Genomic DNA, 25048 nt, shown 5'->3' on the forward strand with positions numbered 1-25048 from the left:
CGGATTTGAACTCAGGTCCTTCTGAATCCAGGGCCGGTGCTCTATCCATTGTGCCACCTAGCTGCCCTGGTTTATAAACTTTCGTTGCATAATCGTCACATGGTGTAATTTTGTTCATTACACCACTTAAAAGTTAAACAGAGAAAGAATATATTCACCAGGGGCATATGGATACACATTTATCTCTAGCACATTGTAACACATGCATTGTCAGTATGTTTCCAAAAATTGACTCATGTGGTTTCTTTAGAGTGTTGCTGTACTAACAGTATTGTCACTCAACACAAAGAAAAGCATAGGCGGAAGGGGAACAGACGGGCAGGAGAAGCTACCATGAGTAAGTCACGTGATATGGTAAGACTTACATCTTCCCAATTTTTTAATGTATATTCACGAGTATTCCGTGCATCCTAACCTCGTACAAAAGACAGTTTAGTAATAAATGATTTTTAATTAATACCAACACATAATGTGCACGACCCACTTTTTTTTTGCAAAATTTGTCATAAAATCTGTGATGATTACATGATGAAATGTGGTATTTACCATATTATTTGCTATGTATTTACTACCTCCTATGAGGTAGGTACTATAAGCATTTTTAGACTCATTTTACAGATAATGACATTGAGGTTTACAAGAGTGGCTTGCCCAATATCACACAAATATCAGAGGCAGGGTTCAAATTCGGTTCTCTCCCAAGAACCTGACTTCAGGTCCTCTCACTCCACTACACTGATACTGAATACAGCACTTATAAGGAAATGAATGTAGGGCTGTAAAAGTGAAGATCAATATTGTTCATGATTTCATATTAATGAAACATAATATGTAATACACTCAAGTGTGAATAACTTTTACCATCATACTATTTTTTTCCTTCAAAATAAACAATTTTGAAACTGAGTACCCTGAAGAAATTCTAGTACAGGTAATTCAGATTGGCTTTCTTACAGCCCTAGGCAGGATTACACTAGTGACCAGTTTGCTTGTAAATTAGTCACTCTTCAGCTTTATAGTTATACAAATGTATAGCAGCTGTTGCTCTCAAAATCATGATTAGTTTAAAAACATTCATTTCTACCTTGCTTACACAGCCTCCCTACAGATTTAATTGATTAACTTCAATCTCTTTATCACAACAGCATTAATTTAATAAATCAATCTTGCAAAGACTGCCTATAAAAATGATTTGCATTGTGGAGATCAAAGATTGGATCAAGGAAAAGAGCAAAGAATGATGGCAGAAAATTTTTGAAAGAGATAAATAATTCCAAGTCTTGAGTTGTGGAAGCTTTATTTTGTTTTATTTTTAAAATGGAGGCTTTGTGGACAATTTCCCTAAATTATCTCTTTTTACTTTGCACTTTCAGAGAACTTTCTTCAATGAGACAGAGGACAGCCAACATTTGGATGGAGCCCCAGAGAAGGTTAGGACTAGATGAGATCTTGGAAATCATTTAGCTATCTCCTTCATACAGATGCCAAAGATGAAGCAATTTGCCCAATGTCACAATTTCAGTCAGTGAAAAATCTGGTAGTGCAGCAGATAGAGTGTGGAGCCTGGAATCAGGAAGACTCATCTCCCTGAGTTTAGATCTGGCCTCAGACACTTACTAGCTCTGTGATCATGGAAAAGTCACTTACTCCTGCTTGGCTCTATTTCCTTATCTGTAAAATAAGCTGGGGAAGGAAATAACAAACTACTTCATTATCTTTGCCATGAAAAGCCCAAATGGGGTCATTAAGAGTTGGACATGACTGAAAACAAATGAACAACAATAAGAAGAATCCATGTCTTCAGACTTCTAGTCTTAATGGCATTTTGTACTATACCAGCTTGCCAACTATGACTTGAAGTATTTGGATTGGTGAATATGAAAATATTTTGGAGTTACAAGAGTTCTACAGTCAAACCACAGTGCTTTTTAAAAGTACTGCAGTCATTAAGAATTCTATCCAAAAAATGAGATTTTTGAAGAAATGAGTATGCAAAATTGCACATCATTTTAAGTCTACAATATCCTAAGAATTGGCATGGCATAATATAGTGGATAGAGAAATAGTTTCAAAATCAGGAAGTTGTGGGTAAGTCACTCATCTCCATGATGCTGTCAACAACTCTCCTAAGATTACAAATTGCAGAGAAGGTGCTGACTTTCACTGGAAGTGCAAGTTTTCTACACCAGTGAAATTACAGGTACAGTCCCTATTCCATCACATCTTGCTTTCTCAAATATTCTTTTGAGAGGTCTTATCTTATTAGATCACAGAATGAAGAGACAAGGATTAAAAGGGAATGGAAGATCAAAATTTCCAGTCTTCTAGAGTATTATTCATGGAGGTATATTAACCTCTTAAAGGTATGGCTCATAGCAAAACAATTAGTTTCCTCACATCCAACTAAGTATTAGTCATGTTTCAGAAGAGCCTTCCAATGCAATTTTTTTCACCTTCTTTTGAGAGACTTGTTGATAAAGGGCTGCTAATCGCTACTTAGTTTTCCTTTGAAAGTTAAGGTCAGTGACAAACTCACATATAAAACTTTTTCCCTAAAGAATATAAATTACTCAAAAGTAAGAAACCAATCATATGCTTCTTTTCTATTCCCCATGTTGTCTAGTAAGGGCCAGACAGAGTCATCAACCAATCAGTCAGTCAATAAGCATTCTTGAAGCATCTACCAGGCTCTATGCTAGTCGCTGATGATACAAATACAAAGTAACAATGCCTAACGTTAAGGAGCTTACATTCTATTTGAAGAGACAATAAGAAACATGTACAAAAGCATACAGCACAAACATAAAGTGAATTAACAAAAAAACCCCCACAAAACAGAAGGTATTTTGGAAGGGCCCTATGCAACAAATATTTATTGAATGAATAAAAGAACAATCTGACTGATATCCATTTTCTACTCTATTTAGTTATGTAAGTGGAATAGCACAAGGATGATTCTGCAGGCCTAAGGCCATTTCTTCACTGAGGTACCACTATGGCTGGACAAATTACAGTGACCAGGTTTTGACCTGTTTTTTGCTGCTCGTAGTAACTTACCTCAGTTTCCTTAATTTTGAAGTAGGAAGGGACCCTACTGTAACTCAATGATCCAGTGATCATAGGATCACTTTGAATATTCTGTCATCATCTTTTGAAAGAGTTGATGATAAAGAATTGCTAATCTCTATTTTGTGTCCCTTTAAGAGTTAAGGTTGGTGACAAACTCACATATGAGGCTGTTTTCCTAAAGAATATAAATTCCTCAAAAGTAAGAAAACAATTATATGCTTCTTTTATATTCCCCATGGCGTCAAGTAGAGGGCTTTGAGATATACTCTCAAAGAAAATGTCTTTGAAAGGACTGGTTGATACAGCAAATGAAGGCTTAGAAGAAGAATCAGAAGATCTGAGTTCTACTCTCTACTCTGATTCCAACTAGCTATGCAGACTTAGGCAAAGGAATTTGACTCTCTGAATCTGTTTTTTTTTTAATCTATAAAAAAAATCATAATAATATTACCTGCCCTGCTTAAGGTTCAGGACCAAATAGTAGAATGCAAGGTAAAGCAAAATATAAATACAAAGTATGATTATTATAATTGTATATCCTCATGTCTCAGAGGTGACCCTGGGCTCTTCAAAGCCATGCCAGTAAGTGCAAGCTCTGGCGAGTCCTTCCAAGTTGGAAGAGCTTCGAAAACAGTCATGGCAACAAATTCCTTTTCTTGAGTAAGGACCAGACTTCGTCCTTGGTTTGGTAGGAGGGGGTCACAGAAACTCATCATATACTATGAAATGAAAGAGACTGGAACCAGAGTTCCTTCATATCTTGAAGTAATTGTGTCTTAGCTGACCAAAAAAGTGTCTGCCAAATGAGGAAAAGAATGATTGTCTTCTTGCTAGCAAGATTCTGAGAAAGGAAGAATCCTTTTTACTGTGTTGGGTCAAGTGACCTAGACATAACAATTGAGTGGCTGAGGTAAGGCCCTAGAAGCAAATGAACATTGTTTTCTCATTTGACAAAAAGAGTTTTTTGTCTTATTTTTATACCCCACCCCCAAAAAAATGACAACAGGAGCAATTTGGCTTGAAGGGGCTGCAATAAAGATAGTAGTAGTTTGGAGGCAATGGGTTCCTTCATTCATTAGGATATATGACAGAGTCTGCCTCCATCTGCATCCCTCTCCCACCTCTACATTGTCTTTTCCCTCATATCCTGGAATGAAAGGAAAGAAAAGCAGGCAAAGGCAAGATAGGGAATAAAGGGACAGGTAGGAAATAGAATGTTGTATATGAGGCATAGCAAGTAGGCCAGTTTGTCTGAAATTTAGAGTGTATGAATGAATTAATAAAAAAATTAATCAAATGGCAAAACTGTAATAAGCATGGAAAGTTACAATGATGTCAGACTGTAAATACTTCAAATGCCAATAAAAGGAATTTTCATTTCATCCTAGAGGTAATAGGGAGCCACTGGAGCTTTTAGACCAGGAGAGGGATATGGTCAATCTTGTTCTTCAGGAATATCATTTTGACAATTGTGTGGAAGATGGATTAGCTGCAGGAGAGATAAACCAGGACATTCAATATGAGCCTTTTTTTTTGACTCAATGAACAATGGCAACAACAAAAAAAACTCAGATTTTTTTGTACCCTGTCCAAAGAAGTCACTAATTTTCTATGCTGAGAGAGTAATTATTAATGGATTAATTGAATTCTACTTTGTCTTATTCTTAAACAGAGCAGTCTGCTAGAGTTTTTATTTCCTGGGATCACCTTGACATTTAATATGGAAAAAAATGAATATATTCATTTCATTAAGTAATTTTGGAAAATTCTTCACTTTTTACACCAAGTAGAAGAATTTTGTAGTAGAGAGGTAAGTATTCTGTCTGTTCTGACCATAGTTGAATCCAAATATCTGAATGTTAGAGAATTCTAGCAAACAGCTTTAGCAGTCATTTGGTCCAACTTCTTACCAAACACAGGCATCTTTTCTGCCTCATCCCTACACTGTCATCCACCTTTTGCTTGAAAACCTCTGATGACAGAGAGGTCACTACCTTGCAAAGTAGTTTACCCCTTTTTTGGATAGTTCTGTGGTAAGAAAGTTCATCTTATTGAATAAAATCTGCCTTTTCATTATGAATGGAGAACTTTTTTTTTTTTATCCCCTTGGTCCTGGATCTGCTACCTGGAGCTATTCCAAATAAGTCTTCCACACATGAAGCATGAAGACAATCTAATACCCCATGCTTAACTACTATCTTATCCCCAAGTTTTCTGTTTTATAAGAAAATAGCTAAATAACAATGCCTTTTACTATTCCTCATGTAACACACTTTGTATACTCTGCACTTTCTCCAAAATAAATTTGTCTTTTTTTTTAAATGGACTTGTGAATTCGTTAGAACTCCTGTTGAAGAAATTCATTCTACCAATGCAGATCCATACTTACTCTATTACTAATAGTGTTAGAAAACTACCTGGGGATACTGAGAGGTTAATTGATTTATTGAAGGTCACACAGCCAAAATGTGTCAGAGGTGAGACTTGAACCCAGGTCTTCCTTTAAACTTAACTCCTCCTTGATTCCAAATTTGATTCTTGAGTCACCTACACCAGTCTGTGTCTCAAGTTGGTTGATGTCACTCTTAAGATGTGACAATCAAACACAAACAAGGTATTTAAGGGTAGAGTACATAATAAAATCATTTTTCTTGTTCTGGATACTATATTTGGACCAAGGGTGGAACATGCAAAGTATCAAATATATCAAAGAAACAGAAGACTGTCAGTAAAGAGAAACAATAAACTCATTGAACTTTTCATTATTACAAGTTGTTAAAATTGGTATGAATATCAGACATTTTTTTTTTCTTTAAACCAAACCTAAAGTGAATAAAACATAAGTGAATCCTTTAATTAGTGGGTTGTTGTTATTATTGCTATTTTCCTGTGTAAACACACAGATATAATTACTCTCAATGAGATCTCTTTTTTGGACTTCAAACCATATTGAGGCCAATGTGGTATTTAAGGTGACTGTAAATAAGAAAGGTAGCTGGGTTCCAGTCATGTCTCTTCACAACTGGCCTAATGGAGATAGGACTTCTTCAATTCAACAGTTACAAAATTGCTCATGAGGAACTGTCACATGTGATGAAATACTCAGTGGTGCATCTATCTAGGACTGACAGAATCTCTGCTACTGAGGCAGAAAGAGCACTCTGGAGTCTTAAAATGAGAAAGTAACTGAAAGATGTTCCAAAGATCCTGTCTTCTGAAAGATAATTGAAGTTAAAAAAAATTAAGGTGCCATGAAGACAAAATAAGATGTCCCAGGATTGTTTCAAGAGTAACATTTCAAAAAATAATACAATTCAAGGAAAGCCCTTTACTGTTCAACAAATTCAGAATTGTCTGTTGGTGTTTCCTGGTTAAGTTTTCAACACGATTCTGATGAAAAGTGATGGAACCATTGAACTATAGATTGCTTTTGGACTCAGTTGATTGAGCACACTCTAGATCGTCTCATATCCCAGAGAGGAGGCGATCACATTTATCACCCAGAGTCTCTGCTTCCTCTGATAATTTTCATTGCCCTACTCTAGTGGACCATGACCAGGAGATCTGGAGGACTGATAACATTTCCAAAGAACTTTTCTCTTTCATCAAAATCAGCCCTTCAACGAATAAAGAGTAAGAAATCTGAGCAAATAGCCCAATTTGTGGCACCCTTACTATGGTGGTGGGAAATTGGAAATGGGAAAATGAGAAAAGAAGCTAATTTCACTTTCTACTTCATGTCTGGTATTTAAGTCACTTCAACAACAAATACAATTTATTATGCAGCACCTTTCAGTTTGCTAAGGGGGCTGAGAAAGTAACTTGACCACATCAAGTAGTATCAATCTACTGAAGGAAATTGTTCTGTCATAAAAGAGGGGTTTTATTGGCATTATCTCTATGGTTCCTTCTGGCTCTAAATACTAATCCATTGCAGAAACTTAGCCTCACTCAACAATGCATTGGCATGGAAGCCTCATTGTGTTAGTATAAACAGGATCACAGATTTAGATAATTGTTGGTTCACCTTAGACTTTATCAAAGACTCTGTCACACTTGAAGCACCACACACAGTGTCTTGTATCCAGTAGATACTTAATAACTGTTGAATTGAATTATCACATTTTCAACTTTAATATGATTTCTTGGAATCTGGTTTCAATTTAATCTTTTTAGACCAATTCTACAGTAGTCCCTTTCACAGCCTCTACATTCCTGTCAAACTGATCTACCTCTGTTCCCCTTACATTATACTCCATCTCTCACCTCTCTTTCTTTACAACAGAGGCTGTTGCTGTGATAGAATATTTTCTTTCCTTTCTTCACCTCCCTGGCTCAGCACAGATGCCACCTCCTATGCAAAAATTTTCCTGATTCCTCAAATTACTAGAACTCTCCCCTCTCAGACCCCCAAATAATGTATGTATATTTTTATATAATTTGATTATACTTATCTGTATACATGTTGTTTCCTCCCAGTAGAATGTAAGCTCCTTGTGGGTAGGAATGGTTTCATTTTTATTTTTGTATCACTAGTGTCCAGTAAGTTGCACATAGTAGGTACTTAATAAATGCTTATTCAGTCTAATTAAATTGAATATGGATGTTACACTATATTTCAACAAATCATATCAGAGCAACACATATTTATTGAGTAATACTATTTGCAAGAACCATGGTATTTCTTGCCAAGATGCTTTTTTCCTTTATTAGAACTACTCCAAGATCTCATTTCTCCTTTAAAAAAATGTAGTTTTTTCAACTCTAGTCTAGCTGAGGTCATTTTAAAACCACCATCCGAAGGATTTATGAGATGTCCATAATTTATTCTTGCAAGACCTAAGGAGAAAAGCTTACTAATTCAGATGAGGAGTAGACAGAAAAGCATGTCAAACTATCTTCTCACATAAATATATGGCTCAAAATTAACCAATATTCCCTCCACTCCCTCTCTCCCTCACTGTCTGAAAGCACATCTACATGACAGAACCATTAGTAGCTGGCTCTTTATTTTTGGTCCAAAATGTTAGTCCTCCCCCAACATACTCGACACACGTTATGGCTCAGTGAGTCAACACACGGTTTGGATATGGGGCCACATCTTCACATCAAAATACATTCACAAGGGCACACATATTAGCCCTGCCTTTCTCTCCACCCTGGGGAGCAATCCGCTGTATGGACCATTCTGCCTCTGCAGCTTACAGACCCTCTGTCTGCCAAGCAAGCGGAAACTCCCATCCAATCCCCAGTCAAACAACAACTCCCCTATCTGACTACCGAGAGGCCAAGAGCCCTACCCACTCACACTTGTCTGTCAGCTGGGTTGACAGAGTGGGCAGAAAAGACTCCCCCACCTTTTCATGCCCATCAGCTGTGTTGACAGGTGGAAGCAGGCAGGGGACTCCCCCGCACCCCACCATTCATGCCCATCAGCACATCTGACAGACACAGGCGGGTGGGGGAATCCCTGGGGCCTCTCAGCTGAAAGGGCAGGAGAAGCTCCTACTTTCTGAGACAACAAGCAAGAATGGGTGGGGCTCTTGATTCAGCTTAGCTTTATCTGGTGATGGATGGGGGCAGGGATGGGTTCCCAGCTGTTCCATTGTCTGACAGGGAGTTCCCATTTGTCCACATAGATTCTCAGTTACCCCTCTGGCAGACAGTGGTTCCTACTTGACCAGGTACTGGGTGGGGATTTCATTCTGGCAGTGAAGGGATGAGGGGTACAAAATTGGTAGAAGTCATGGAACTGATTGGGGGGAAATATGGGAAAAGCAATAAATAGTCAATCAGGCTCCATACATTAGCATAAGTCCATTTCCAGAAATAGTTTGAATGACCATTAACCAATTATTTTGAATGAGAGAAAAATCCCTACTGGATACAAAAAAGAATGTAATGATTTCAGCAAATATTGAATTGTATGAGGAAACCTCAGGGGTTAAGGCTAGTGACTGGGAATCATAAGCACAGTGGTTTGTTTGCTTTTTCTACCTAAAGACATTAATCTCATCAGGTAGGCCCTATCCTTACTCTCTTGTGCCCTCTGGAATGCTCCACCTTATATTAACAAATATCCCTTCATCCTATTTATCTTTCTCAAACAGTCTTTTCATCTAGTGGCAGGAGGGAATGAGAGGCTCATAGGAACATAGCTTCCTTTAGAAGGTGCTTTTTACGGGGTCACTCTCTTCAGTGCCCCAGCACTCCATCTCTCTTCTCCTCTACAATACTGAATCAGGAGAAATAGGAATATTCCTCACTTCTCATTGCCCTTTCCAGACCCTCCCTCTCTTGCCATCACTCATCAGCATCTCATCTTTAACATTTACTCCATCCAAATATATCATCCTGTGGAATAGCCTTCACTGGCTCTAGGTCTAGAGTCTCCTTCTTCAAGGAGATGATTGTCATGTCCACAGTCTTCCTATTCATCCCAAACCCTGACCTCAGAATTTGATGCCCCATCAAATGCTTTGTTCTATATATTCATTATTTTCCTCAATTTCCATGGCATCTATCTTCACTCCATCTCAGACACCCATGGAGATGGTCATATATTCCATCTCACCATGACTCATAATCATGATCCATAACTCTGAAAACCTCTTCTTTCATCATGACTTCCTATTTTTCCTAATAAATGTAAATGGGAACTCCTTTGGGGAAAGACTTATCCTGCTTTTTATATTTGTGTCCTCAGTGATTAGCACAATGCCTGGTACATAGTAATCACCTAATAACTCCTTTTTTCATTCATTCATTCATTCATTCATTCATTCATTCAGCCAGCCAGCCAGCCAGCCATCTACCCAACAATCCCTTTCTCTTCCTAATTCCTTGCAAGCATATTCTTGGTCTTCACTTTGACTTTCATTCCCTCTATCTTCCTTGTGGTTCCAGTCCATCACCCTTAATCTGGCTTGACATTTTTCTTTTCATAGTCCTGAATATGTAGTTGATTTTACTGTGCATTGTCCTGTAGCCATGAAACCCCTTTTCCTCTGCCCTATTGATGCTTTTGTCTTGATAAATCTAGGCCCTGGCTTCCCCCTACTTTCCCACTTCGTGTCTTCTCCAATATTTCTGAATGCTGCTGAAGGATAATACACAACCCTGAACAATAAATTTATATGAAATATAAACTTATTTTATCTAATCTCAATTAGATGTACGCCGCTTCCTGGTAATCCTTTTCTTCTTCTCTGATGAACTGACTATCAAACACAGCTTTTCCAAACCTTCATTTATCTCGTCAAGTTCCTCAACTCAACCCCTGCTCTTTTCTCAGTAAAAGATGTTGTTTACTGAGAAAGTTGAATCAAATATCCACGAGTTAATTCTTCTCCCCTATTCCACATTTCAAAACCCCATTACATTCTCCTACAATCTATTATTCTTTGCTCCAGCCTCTAATGAAGAGGTGGTCCTTCTCTTTGCCAATCCCACTACCCATACTTATGCTCTTGATCCCACTCCCCCTCTTTCTGGAGGTTTCCCTCTCTGTCTCTCATGTTTATTTTCTGTTTATGACTCTTCCCTTCTACCTACAAACATGTACAAGTCTCCTCTTCCCTAAAAAAAAAATCTCCTTGAGTAATCATCTTTCATTTCTTTTCCATGTTTGTTGCTTCAGCTTCCTCTACTTCCATTCACCCCCTTGCCATTTTCCTTCTGATCCCACCATCTATTAAAACTTTAAGGTGAACAATGATCTCCTAAATGCAACAGTCCTTTCCTAGTTGTTATGCTAACAGCTTTTTACAGTTTTTGACACTATCCATCTTTTAGATTCTGTTCTAGATCTTCTTATTTCCTCCCTGACCCTCTTTCTTTCTTGGTCGCACAGCTAGTAAAGTATCTACATGGGGATTTGAATTCAGGTTTTGATGACTCCAAGTCAAATACTCAATCCACTGTGCGACCTAGTGACAGAATTTGCATCCTATGCACATAAATATGCTAAAACAAAGTATTTTGATGAGGGAGAAGGCTCCAATAACTGTGGAAAATCTATAAGAATCTATGTAAAAGCTGGCATCTGAGCTTCCACTAAATCAATAAATCTAGCCTGAAGCTGACTCCTGACTGTAGGCATTGAGTCTTCTGACTGCTGGTTATTTCCTCCTGCCCTCAGAATTTGATGTCTCCTAGGAATCTAAAATTGAAATCACCTAGACTCATAAATTTGGACTTATTCTTGAGTCATCTCTTGCCCTATGCTCTAGTTCCAAACATTTGGGAAATCTTATTAATTCTACCTCCACTCCAGCTTTAATATATTTCCCCTTCTTGCCATTGTCATGTCTCTGACTAGCACAAGCCTTCATCACTTTTCATATGAATTATTGCTATCATCTCTTCATTTGACTACCCATTTCCATTTATGCCAGTCTTTGATTCATCCTCCACAAAATTGCCTAAATAACTTTTCTAAAGCATCTTCTCTTTCTTAAAAATTACTGGTCACTCAAATTTGTCCCTAGGATGAAGTACTAACTCCTCAGTCTGGCATTTAAATATCCTTATATTGTGGCCCCAGATTCACTTTCCAGATTTTCTTCATATTATTTTACTTCATGCACCCTCCTTTTGAGCCAACTTGGCCTGCTAGCTATTCTCTAAACTCAGCATTCCATTTCCTGTCTCTGTCTTTTTGTACAGAACCCCCTATACCTAGAATGTGCTTCCTCTACTCCTTTGAATGCTCAGTTTCCTTGAAGATCTAGCTCAGATGACAACTTTTATGTGGAACCTTACTGATCTATCCCTCATCAAAATATTTTGTTTTAACATAATTATTTGCGTATTGTATTCCCCCAATAGAATGTAAAGTCCTTGAGGTCACTAGGTGGCATAATGGATTGAGTGTTTGACTTGGAGTTGTCAAGAGCTGAATTCAGATCCTGACTCAGATTCTTATTGTCTGTGTGACCCTGGGTAAATGACTTAATCTTTGTTTGCCTCAAGTTTTCTCATCTGTAAAGTGAGGATAATAATAGAATCTACCTCACAGGGTTGTTTTGATGACTAAATAAGATAGCATATGTAAAACAGTTTATAAATCTTAAAGTTCTATCTATATGAATGCAAGATATGCTATTTGTTATTGAGGGTAAGGCACTTGTTTTTATCCTCAACACCTAGTGTAGTGCCTTGTGTGTAGAAGGTGCTTAATAAGCATTTGTTGGATTGAATTGAACTAAACGGATAAGGGAGCAAAATGATTCCCAAAGTGATCATTGAGAGGTCTCCAGATATTCTGCGGATGCGTCTTTTTTGGTAGTTATACCTATAATATGACAATATTTAATATAATATGACAAAGTTTACATGGTACTTGTATATATAGTAGTTGTATGTATAGTATCAGAATAACCTGAGTTTGTACCCTGTGTTTGACCCACACTGGCTTTGAGAAATTGAGGGAATCACAGTCTCTCAGTGTCCCCAGGCAACTGTTTAGGATTACATATTACAAACAAGTTGCAGATTTACATTAACGGGGAGATTTTCTATCCTAGAACCTCCCCTAACCGATGTAATTCCAGATCTAAAATCAACCAATAAGTCAATTAACGGTGTATTTTTTTTTAAAAAAGCAAACCACTTCACTGTTAGTTCACCAAAAGCAGCCCTAGTCTTTCCACTAATTCTGGTGAAGTTTCTTTTGGCAGTTGCAGAGAGATGCTTGACCTTTCTGAAGTGGCCTACAGATTGAAAAAGTTAAAAGACAAGTTGGAGTAAAACTTGGCTGATTAGCAAAGAGTTGTTGCTCAGTCATTTCAGTCTTGTCTGACTCTTTGTGACTCCATTTGGAGTTTTCTTGGCAAAGATACCAGAGTGGTTTGCCATTTCCTTCTTCAGCTCATTTTCTAGATGAGGAAACCAAGGCAAACAGGGTTAAGTGAGTTGCCCAGAGTCACACAACTGGTAAGCGTCTGAGGCCAGATTTGAATTCAGGAGGATGAGTCTTCCTGACTTCAGGCCCTATCCACTCCAGGACTCCATGGGCTGTGTCACCTAACTCTCTTAGAAAAGAAAGCCTCTCCCTTTTCTCTCAGTGAAAACTTCTTATAGTCTTTTTTTTTTAAACTCAGTAATTATATTCACCTCAGCCTTTAGTGAAGTCAGCATCCAAATAGCCAGTCAGTTTTAGTATTGGGTCATAGTAGATCAACATGAAAATAAACACCTATTGCTGCAAGAGGACTTTATGACCACAAGGCAATGCATCAACAGCAGCAGTAGTAGTAATGACCAAAGAAACTTTTTGTCCTGTTTACAACACTTCTTAAATTATGGAATATGACCCCATATGGGGTTGTGTAACTGAATGTGGGGGTCGCGAAAAATTTGGCAACAATAAAAGGTTTCTGAATATTCAATGACCAAAAATTAATTCAAAATAAAACACATAATGAATTTGAGGTGTTCCTGGCACGGCTTGCCCGTGTTGCATCGCGCAACTTCACCGCAGCCTTGGTTCTGAACACACCACATGCGCACTTTGCACTGCACATGCCATCATGCCATCACACAATGTCAATAAACGCTGCCAGAAACACCTTGGCTCAGATTCGAAACTATTGTATGTTATGAATTGTAGTGTTTTCACTGAATGTACAAATTGTTAAATGAATTTATTACTTGTGATTAGGACAGAATTTTCAACAATTTCTGAAATGGCCCTGAACATACTTCTGCCATTTTGTACTGTGTATTTATGCGAAATGGTGTTCTCAACATTGACGATTATAAAATAAAAATACTGATCAACTCTGAAAAATGTTGAAGATGCTCTATGTCTTACAGTACCAAATATTCCGCCAAGATTTAATTCTTTATGTAAAAATAAACAAGCACATCCATCTCACTACTATGTAAATTTGCTTTCATCTTTAATAAATGGTAAAATTTGTATATATACCAAAGAATTATTTTAAAATAAATTTCTTTATGATTTATTATCAGTAAATATTTGATTTGTATACCTATTTTATAAACCTATATACTTGGAGTCACGTAAAAATTTCTTGGGTGAAAAGGGTTCGAGAATGGAAAAAGTTTAAAAAGCCCTGCTCTATATAAAGTGGGGAGAAAGAAGAGCACTGGATTTAGAATCAGCTGGCCTAGGTTCTAGTCTCTACTATGCTGCATCTCAGCTGTGTGACCTTGAGTGAGTTAATTCACCTTTCCAATCCCCCCTCACTTATAAAATGAGAGGACTGTATTAATGGTCCCTTCTAGCTCTAAATTCCATGAGCCTAATATCTCAATTTCAGTCTGATTTCCCAGATGACAATTTTCTCTTCAAAGTCCATATATGTTTTACATTTTTGTCTGTTTGTTTCAGGAAAGTCTGCCCACCATTAGGTCTCAATAATATAAAAAAAGTATCTGCTTTTTTCAAATTCTCTCAATTCAATTCAACTCAACATCCCAACAAACAATTATTAAGCTACTATGTTAGAGCATTGGTCAAAATAACAACAATATAATAGTAGTACTAGTAGTAACAATAACAGTAATAATAATAAATGACACAGGAACTCATCTTGAGGAGATTACAGACTCTCCCTAGGATTTGGTCCAAATTAAATAAATACTTTCCAAATCACGTGCTACCCTTCTACTGTAAATGGAAGTGCCACCATAGACATTGGTCTCTCTTTGGGCCTCCCCAAAAGGAATTTCTTTTTTCATCCCACAGCCTAATACATGCTATTCTTTGATTGTTGCTAAGACTGACCAACTCTTTTCATGATGAATCTGAACTGAGTCCAAGGTCACCTTGTCCCAGCAAACAACAAGAGAGTAATGACAATAATCAATCCAGACAGGAAAATAGACGCGACACTGAGATTTACCTGTAGTTGAAAGTAAGTGTTTACTAATGAATTATTCTGAATGAATGAGCATGAGGAAGGCATCTTCAACTTAGCTGATATTTGGATGGTTTCTTATTTTGTTTTTATAGTCACTGACAAATCCTAGCTCGCTTATTATAATACATTTTTTATACCATTGCTAGATATATTATTGGTTAATGAATAACACTTGTCAGGAGAGCTTGAACCCAAATATATTGTGATTTACAATGAAAAGGAAAAAAAATTAATCTGTATGCTTTATATAAAATCATCTTCAATCATACTTTAATAGCATTAATAAACAAAGACAGTATGGCACAAAGAGCCTACCAAGAAGTCAGAAAGACTTAGGTTTAAGTCTTATCACTCACATAGACTATCTGACCATGGACAAGTCAGGCAACTCTCAGTGACTAAGGCAGTTTTCTATGTCTATAAATTAAAGATTTATATCTATATCTATATCTATATCTATCTATATATATATATACACACACACATATATTAGAAGAAGATATTTCCATAATGTATGTCCCTCATATCAATGAAATCAGAAGACCAGATCTCTGCTCCTTCCCCCCACCTCACCCCAAGAGTTAATAGGGAGGAAAAAAAAAAGATCTTAATTAAAAATTAAATTGTTAAAAAAATTCTACAATTAGTTAAAATTTACAAAATGACTGGAAAAAAAGCCTATGTGAATATTATGTCCCATTTTCGGATAAAGAAACTGAAGAACATGGGGCAGTTAGGTGGTGCAGTGGATAGAGCACCAGCCCTGAAGTCAGGAGGACCTGAGTTCAAGTCCAGCCTCAGACCAAACACTTGACACTTACTGTGTGACCCTGGGCAAGTCACTTAACCCCAACTGCATAAAACAAACAAACAAAAAAAAACAAACAAAAAAGAAATTGAAGAATGTAGAGGTTAAATGATTTACCCAGAGTCACAAAACTAATAAATGCTAGAGCTAGGAGCTCTTTTCACTGACCCACTCTGCCTCACTATTTTGTCTTAAGAAACGAATCATTCTGTATCTGGAAAGTGATATGTATAGCAGCTCTCTTTGTGGTGGTAAAGAGTTAGAAACTGCAGGGTGCCTGTCAATTGGGGAATGGCTAAACAAATTGTGGTATATGTTCATGATGAAATATTACTCTGCTATAAAAAATGATGAGCTCAACGATTTTAGAAAAGCATGGAGAGACCTCTATGAAATAATGAAGGGTGAAATGATCAGAACCAAGAGAACACTGTATACAGTAACAGCAGTATTGTTTTAAGAGCAACTTTGTGCAACCAAGTTATTTTGACTATTATAAATACCCAAATTAACCTCAAAGATCCTATGAAGGAAGATGCTATTTGAATCCAAAAAGTAATATTGCTGTGGTATGAAAAATGATGAGCTGGTTAGTTTAGAAAAACATTTAGAAAAAGATTTGGACTTATGAAAGAAGATGTTATCCACCTTCAAAGAAATAGATGATAGGAGGAAACAAGCATAGTAAGATCTCACATATATGTATATGAGTGTATATGTTTATGTTTATAGATATCTATGTGTATATATATATATATATATATATATATATATATATATACACATTCACACTTAATTGTAGCTTTCTTTAGGTGGGGGGAGGAAAGGGAGAGGAAAAATATGCACAGCAGAGAACAAAAGAAAACCAACAAGGAAGCAAAGAAAAGCTAGGCAACTCTGAAAACAATGTGTAGGATTTATTATTTAGATTTTCTTGAAATTGAAATGCATTGTTTTATATTGAATCCTGTCTTATGGTATGTTGTGAACATTTTTTTTCTTTTCTCATTTTGTATTTAAGAGTAAAATTTTAAAAAATTACAAAAAGAAAAAAAAAGTTTAAAAAATAATTCGATCTTGAAGCTTGCTAGATTGCTTAATGTGTTCTAGGAAGCCCAGTTGCTCCACTGCATAAAGACCGTCTCAGCATAGACCTACTGTATTAAATGAAAATCTTGAGTTGAGATTCAAAGAGATGGTCAATCTGCTCCCAATACATAAGGTTATTCTGATGTAAATCAGAAGTTCCATTGGCCTTTAGACAACAAGTACAAAACTCTTCCAATTACTTTTGATGTGAGTTGAAAGTTTCAATCAGTGTTGATGGACTGGCAAAATTTCCGTTTGATGTCCAAATGGTCCAATATCCATGCTCAATAGAAACTCTCAGGTCTGATTTGATCTAGGAGCCCCATGTAGGTAGAGCTGTAATCTATTTTCTTGCTTGGTCCATCTTGATTATTTATATCATGAATCCATTTTTTGAGCAAATATTTGTAAGACAAAGAGAATTGGTACTCACACAGGCAAGTGTCCTCACAGGGGAAACAGAAAGGAGCAATAGGAGGCCAGAACATCAGTTTACTTCAAGGAGGACTTGGTAGACATGGAGATAGTGACCTTTATATCCTGAAAGACCAACTCTTAAAAACATAAGATTTTGATGAAAGAAAGAACCTTAAAAATCATAAATCTAGAACTGGATAGGACCTCAGAAATAATCTTCTAGTCCAATTAATTTATGCTACAGATGAGGAAACTGAAGCCCCAAGAAATTAAATGACTTGTCCATAGTAGCACAGAAATGTGGTATAACCCCAACTTGAACTAACCTTCTGTGACTCTCATTTCCTCACTTTTTCCACTCTACCATCCTGAAATTCAATGACAGAATTTACAAGAGTAAAACCTCATTACTTAGTCCTTACTAATTCAGAGCTAAAGTTTGTCTTTGAATTGTCTCTGGGAAAATGTATATTAACTTCACCTGGAAATTTTTAAGAAGGAGTGTGATGTAGTGGAAAAATTATTGCATTAATAGACAGGAAGCTAAGGTTCTACCACTCATTAGTCTGGGGGTAGCTACTTAACCTCCATGGCCTTTAAGTAATCCATTTATAAAGTGTGTATGATAATCCCGCTATCTGAAGGGAGGAGACTAGACTTCAATGGAAGTATCTTTCAACTCTAACATGTATGATACATGTAGAATGTCAATGACAGGGAGAAAGAGAGGGATCAGGAAAGAAAGGATACCCTCCAAGGGCAAGGTTACTGGCCTGTCAAGGATCTGGAAAAGTCCAGAAGGTAAATTAAGTCAGGAGTGAAAGGAGCATAGTTAGGGCCTCTCATGAAATGGTGGTCTAGGCTTGGGACTCAGCAACCTAGAGAGCAGATCTCAGGGTGCAGGCATCCTCAGGGAGATGCTGGAGATGCTTTCAAGTCTGCTGGAGAAGAGGTAAAGAAGTCCCTAGAGTAAACCAGACAGTGAACTAGAAAGGAAGCAGATCAGCATACAGAAGGTAAATTAATTGCTTTGTAATGGGAACATAGAAATGCATTTAATGCTATATGGAGTTACTACCAACAGAAAAAGATTTACTCTAATCAGTGAGTTTCTTCAGTAAGTAACTTCCTGTACTCCATCCACACAGTCTGAGTCTAGTGGGTTTTAAAGACCTAAAAAAGACCAAATTGATGGACTTCCATTTTTCTACAGAAGTAGCTACAGTTAAGGAAGGAGGGAAATAATGCTGATATGTATATATATATGTATATATATATATATATACATATATATATACACACACACACATACACACACATATATACATATATATGCACACATATACATACATACACACATACATGTATATATGCCTTGTGTTCCTAGTTTGCATGTTTATGAAGCACTTTGAGATCCTTTGAGGGGAAAGGTAAAAGGTAAATTATTATCACCACTATTGTGATACAAGGTTTTAAGAAATAGATACAGAACATAGCCAGAATTGATAAGTATCTCTGATTAACCCTATTTTTCTCATTGCATACATATAGTAGAGAAATAAATGTCTGATGATGCGTTGAGATAGATTTCTTTCAACAGCTTGTGACTCATCACTCATTTATTATGATACTTTAGATATCATCAGTATTTTGACTGATGGACATTTATTTCATTTTTATTAGTGTTATTATCTAAGCCACATTTATCTTCACTTGTTGGAGGATGACTTGTCACAACACACTTATGTGTGTCTGCAAATAGCAAAAACTGAAAGTCTGGAGCAACCAAGTTTTATCTTCTCTCAGAGCATAGGAAGAGTTCAAAGAAATCTAAACCTCGGCACAGAGTTTATCAGCACGCCATCTTCCCCACCCCCTCAGGTTCTTCCCTTGTCCAGAGTAGCAAACATGATGATGAAACTTTCATACTTCTTCATAGTCCAGTTAACATCACCTACATATAATTGTACTTACTATGCAGCACCTGTTACTAAAGGATCTTACCTCATTACCCTTTGGTGCATTTATTGTTTTACTTTTTTACAAATGAGAAAATGAAGAAAAACAGATATTATTCAAATTTCCATGATCAACTTGTCTCTTCTTTGCTGACTATGTGCGGACAGACAGATCTTAAAGTTTCTTTAGCTTGAAGGTCACAAAAGTTCTAGATAGGTAGTATGTCTCATAGGAAGACACTAACACTCCAGAGAGAGAGAGGACAGGGGTTCCAGTCCCTGCTCAGATGCTTACTAGCAATGAGTTATTAGCAAGTCACTTAAACTCTCTGGGTCTTCATTTCCTCAACTGTAAAATGAAGGAGTTGGATTAGAAACCCTCTAAGATCCCTTTCAGCTTTATGGTCTTTCAATCACAATGTTGAAGACATAGGATAATACGCCAGTATTCTTAAGCCTGATTTTCTGATGCTGCCTTAGACATTACTGAAAAGATCAAGAGATTTGCCTCTTTACCCTTGTCTTTCTACTCGGCTTTGCCCAATTTTCTTGCCTGTAGTGCTTACTTAACCTTTTCTGACCTAGATGACTGAGCTCAAGAATATGTAACCCACAGCTAGCACATATGGATGACTGGATGGCCAAGACACATCACTGATCTGTCAAATTCTCTCTTATCTGAAGTATAAAAATCCTGACTGAGATGCTTATTACCTGTGTGACCTTGAGCAAGTTACTTAATTTCTCTAGGCCTTAGTTTTTTCAACTATAAAATTGAAAGGGGGGAGTAGGGGGTGGTTGGATGAAATAGCCTGTGAAGTTCCTTCTAGTTTCAAATATCTATTATCCTGTGAACCCACAGAAAAGTATTTACCTATGTGTATGTGTCTTCTGTTTCACCCCAGCTGGATGGAGAGAAGCTACCACTATCACATTATATTACAAAGGAAGAAAAAACCCACTATTAAATTCACCTCTTGAAGGGTCACACCTACAAACTCCTAGACGATGCCATCCCATTTTGTAGCACTTTCATTGAAATAATGACAATCTTCTAAGAGACCGTTGGATTACAATAAAGTATTTTCTTGAATCCCTTGCCAAAGGGAAACCTGCAAAATCATCCCAAATAGAGAAGTCCACTTTTTCATGGTTTGTATTGCATTTGAAAAGATAAAATGGCCACAGGGGTCAGTAGCTTTACTAGAGAATTTCATTTGCAGTCAAAATCCAAGTCCTATTTCTGCTCCCCCCCTCCCCCCACCCAAACTTCAAACAGAGTTGTTTTTTTCTATTTCTCCATAGCCATCTTAGTATCATTCATGCAAGGCAAGAGAGACAGGTGAGATTTGAACATCCTGAATTTTCTCCCCCTCTTTGACAGACAGTAATGCTGTTCCGAAGGGCTGCCACTTTTCTGCCACAGAGAAGAATTCTCTCTGACCTGTGTGACTGTCAAAAATGGACACATTTGAATGGGCCTCTTGTAATCCAAGAACCACAATATCAAAGCCCTATTATTTACATACTTTAGATGAAAATCAGTCCTTGAGCTTGGGGAGGAAGGATTGCCAGACACCTCAGTTCACCTGGGACCACACAGCCAGGTAGGCTAATTATGGAATGCTGTTTTGAAAGCTGGGTTTAAATGGCATGTTTAAACTATAGATTTAATCTGCCTAGTACTGATGAGAAGCAAGCCATTGTCTTCCACAAAAGCCCAAACAAAGAGACAGGACAACATTATGACTAAGTAGCTCTTCTTTCAGGTCCTCCATTGTGGAAATGGTGACTCTCCAACACCCCAAGCCACAAACACCAAGATCGGCTCACCTTTTCTGTAACTCACAGGAACATGAAAGCTTCATGCAAAGTGTTTTCTGTGAAGAAACCTCTCCTTTAGAGAGCTATGTGTTTGCTTTAAACTATAGTTGGAAGAATGCCCAAAAACTTTGCTCAAAAGGGATTATATTCCCAGCCAGCTGTAGAGCATTTCTTTAAGGATTTAGAGTGCTTGATTGAGAGAGTATAACCTCTATGATTGCACTACAAAACACACACACACACACACACACACACACGCTCAATGCAAATAATTGCACACAGGAGCAAGTTTTGGTGGTGTCGTGGATTTATCCATCATATCTCTATCTGTCATTATTCATTATGGAAAGAAAAATTTAAGTGAGCATTAAACAATTCACCTGTAGCTGGGAAGTAGGGGATGGGGAAACAGGTGACATTTTCAAAGTCTTCTGTTGAATATCATTAACTATCAAAGCATTATGACAACCTTAAATATATAGAACCCCTTTAGAGGGTCACAGTGAGGATAAAATGAGAAAACATATGTTAAGCTGCTTGCAAACTATAGTCTTATGTAAATGTAATCAATTGTGTGTGTGTGTGTGTGTGTGTGTGTGTGTGTTTTACAGAAGAATTGACAACTGTGGTGACTTGTAGGACAGTATCCAGTAACAATGACTTGGGACACAGTATTGACTAGTTTTTTATACACAATCAAGAAGTAGTTTCAATTTAAGAACTAAATAAAAATCGGCAGATACAAAAGTCTAATAAATAGTCTGTAAACAAAGGAAATATTAGTAGTAATGAGAAATGTGGAGCAAATGCCTCCAAATCTCTGGTGCAATTATAAACATCCCAAAGGAAATGCACAGGGCAATAAGAAGACTTTTAGAGACATTCTGTTCTTGCTTCTTAGTTATTACTCCCCTTCATACACTCTCCATTCCAGACAAACAGGGCTACATGGTGGTCTGCATCTTAAATAAGCCATCTCTGACTTCTGTGCCTGCCTCCTACTGAGGTTTACCTCATTCTTCCTCCTCCCACGCTTGGAATCTTCTCCCTTCTCACCTCTGCCTTTTAAAACCCTTAGCCTCTTTCAAGGGTAAGCTCATGTATTCTGCCTTTCCTTATCTTTTTAGATATAAGTACTCAATCCTACCTTCACAAATTATCATGCATTTATTTCTCCATTTACATATTTTATCCTCTCCCCTCACCCCCCCAAGTAGAAAGTAAACTTCTTGAAGTCAGGGATTGTTTTCCTTTTTGTCTTTGTGTACTCAGCATCTAGCACTGTGCCTAGAATGTAATGGATGCCTAATAAATGTTCATTAGATTGGACTAGTTTGGGTTGGATTGCTCTTTCATTACAATTCAAGATCTCCTTTGCTAAGCTTCCAACATGAAAGAGAAGAGATTTTTATCATTCCAAAATATTCCTGCTTCTGCTCTATTTTCAGGATGTTCTAGTTGCTGACAGGGAAATATATTCTTGACTATGAAGAAAAGAAAAAGGAGCAATGATTATCTCTTTCTTTCTTTTCTTTTTTTTTTTTTGACATTTAAGAACCAAAGATATACCAAAATGATTTCCAGCTGAGACAAGCTCATGGCTCTTGGTCCAGCAGAAAAGACAAGACTTCAGGCCGTTATTTGTTTTTTTGTGGACCCTCAAGGTCCCAGTTTAAATCTCAATGCTTGCCATGACCAGGGTATTCACACAGAATTCCCTTCACCCAGCCAGGAACCACTGCTAATTGACTCAATCTACCAGAGTGCTTTACAATGGCAACGTGCCCTATCCATCAATAACATCAATTCCTTGACAAACTCTGGTCCAGGCTTTCAACCTAAGCCAACAACAGTCAATTCCATGAGGATCAAAATTCTTCCTGCCAGCCCAGAAAACTAGGTGGGCCTTCCTAAAGTGACATTTAAATGATCCCTTTATTTATCTGTACCTGGTCCATAACATGCTACTCAGATTATTAAAGGTTGTGTCAGCAGAGGAAAAGAAAAGAAACATTTGATTGGTCCTTCACTTCTAGAAAAGTTTCTACTATTCTCTTAAGAGGATAGTAGATTGAGATGCAAGCTAAAACTACTCTGACATCATTCTATTAACTAGTACATCAAGTCAGCTATCTGGTTAGAGCACAGTACATGAAGTAGGGAATACATAAATTTGAATTCTGCCTCTGATACTTTCTAGCTGTGAGTCCTATGTGAAACCACCCAAAAACCAAAAACCAAACAAAGCCAACATTATTTGCCTCAGTTTCCCCATATTTAAAATATGTATAATAATAATAGCACCTGCCTCCCAGGGTTGTTGTGAGGATCAAATAAGACATTTGTAAAGTGCTTTGCAAACCTTAAAGTGCTATATAAATGCTAGCTATTATTATTAGTAGTATTTACCTCTGGAGAATCACCCCAGGATTAAAATATTTTTGTCCCCGTACAACCTCATGGACCTGAACTTAAATTTCCTTAAAAAGAGGTAACTGTTGGGCTCACAGTAGATAAGCACTTTTAAAGAAATTTTCATTCCCCTAATGAGTATAAACAATAAAGAAACCAGAAAAAGACCCAGTTGGAATGATGCAAGGTGTAAATTCAGTCCTTCAAATCCTCCCAGCACACCCTATTCTCTCATTCCATGGTAGATTTTAACATTTGGAAGAAGGGACAGATTACTAATAAGGGAAAACAATGATAGCATCAGCCAGGCAAATTTCAGAATTTAAAAAAAAATTCAAGATTTTCTTTTATTAGGAATAAGGAAATCTAACTTTCTTTTTTTGGCCTTTTTTTCCCTTCTCAAAACCTGCATCACTTTATCTAGAATGATAATCAGAGCATCATCTATAACATAAGTCAATCAAGAGCCTCCACTCCAAATCAAAGTCCTTAGGGGAAGCAGTGGGCAGGAAAGAGTTGGTTGTAGTTATTATTTTGCTTTATTTACTGAGAACTGAATTTCAACAATATTATTCTTTAGTCCTTGAGGAAGTAATACACTCTCACCCTTAAAACGCTGTAAGTAGTCGATAATCCATTATTACAGTAAGCCGTACACTCTCACAGTAATTATCTAATAACCCCTTATAAAAGACCGTAGCTTCCTAATCTGTTTATAATTATCATTTCAATGATCCTGTGCATTAATGTCTGACCTTCAGCAACTCTGACCTGATCTTAATTAGCTCTAATATCAAATCATCACTATATAAGAAACTAGCCATGACCAAATGAATGAACCCCAGGTACAGTTAATTTCTGGAGCAATTATCTTTTCATGTAGGGAGATTTAAATGATTATCTGCACAATTTCACACAGTTTTATGTAATTCTGAGACATTATAAAATCTGTTTTAAATCATATTTCAAAGGCAGGGCTCCATAGTCTGGTTTCATATAGTATACTATGTACTAGCCTAGTACGTCGTACCATTGCTGTATAATATTAGATGATTTTGTGTCATTATTTTCAATTACATAGAAATAACAAAAACATATTTTACAAAGTGATAGATTACCTCTTAAACATATAAATATGTAGCATGGTAATCTGGGAGCAAATAATATCCAGTCGGAATCACATCATTTAAAGAAAATTCTATATTATTTTGAAATATTGAAAGTAATTGATAATACTATATGTGCTAAGAAAAGACTAGAAAATCTAAAGCATATGTTAATATGCATGCAGTATTTACCAAGGGTTGCAAAGTGCAAAGTATTTATCAAACTAACAAAACTAGGAGAAATGTCTGTGTAAAAGGAGTATTTGAACTTGATGCTATTGAACTTGATTTTAAACCTAGAAAAGGCATGGTCATCCTGATGCTAGTAAACATCCCACTTCCTGAGTAGTCTTTCTAAAACTCACCCTTCCCTACCACCCACTTTATTTTCCTCAGTGTTCTTTATGGTTCATTTCAAACAAAACAAACAAATAAACAAACAGCATCATCACATCAGCTCTTTCCTTAGGATTT

This window comes from Vombatus ursinus, unplaced genomic scaffold (genome assembly GCF_900497805.2).
Source record: "Vombatus ursinus unplaced genomic scaffold, bare-nosed wombat genome assembly UNPS02014791.1, whole genome shotgun sequence".
Taxonomy (NCBI): Eukaryota; Metazoa; Chordata; class Mammalia; order Diprotodontia; family Vombatidae; genus Vombatus; species Vombatus ursinus.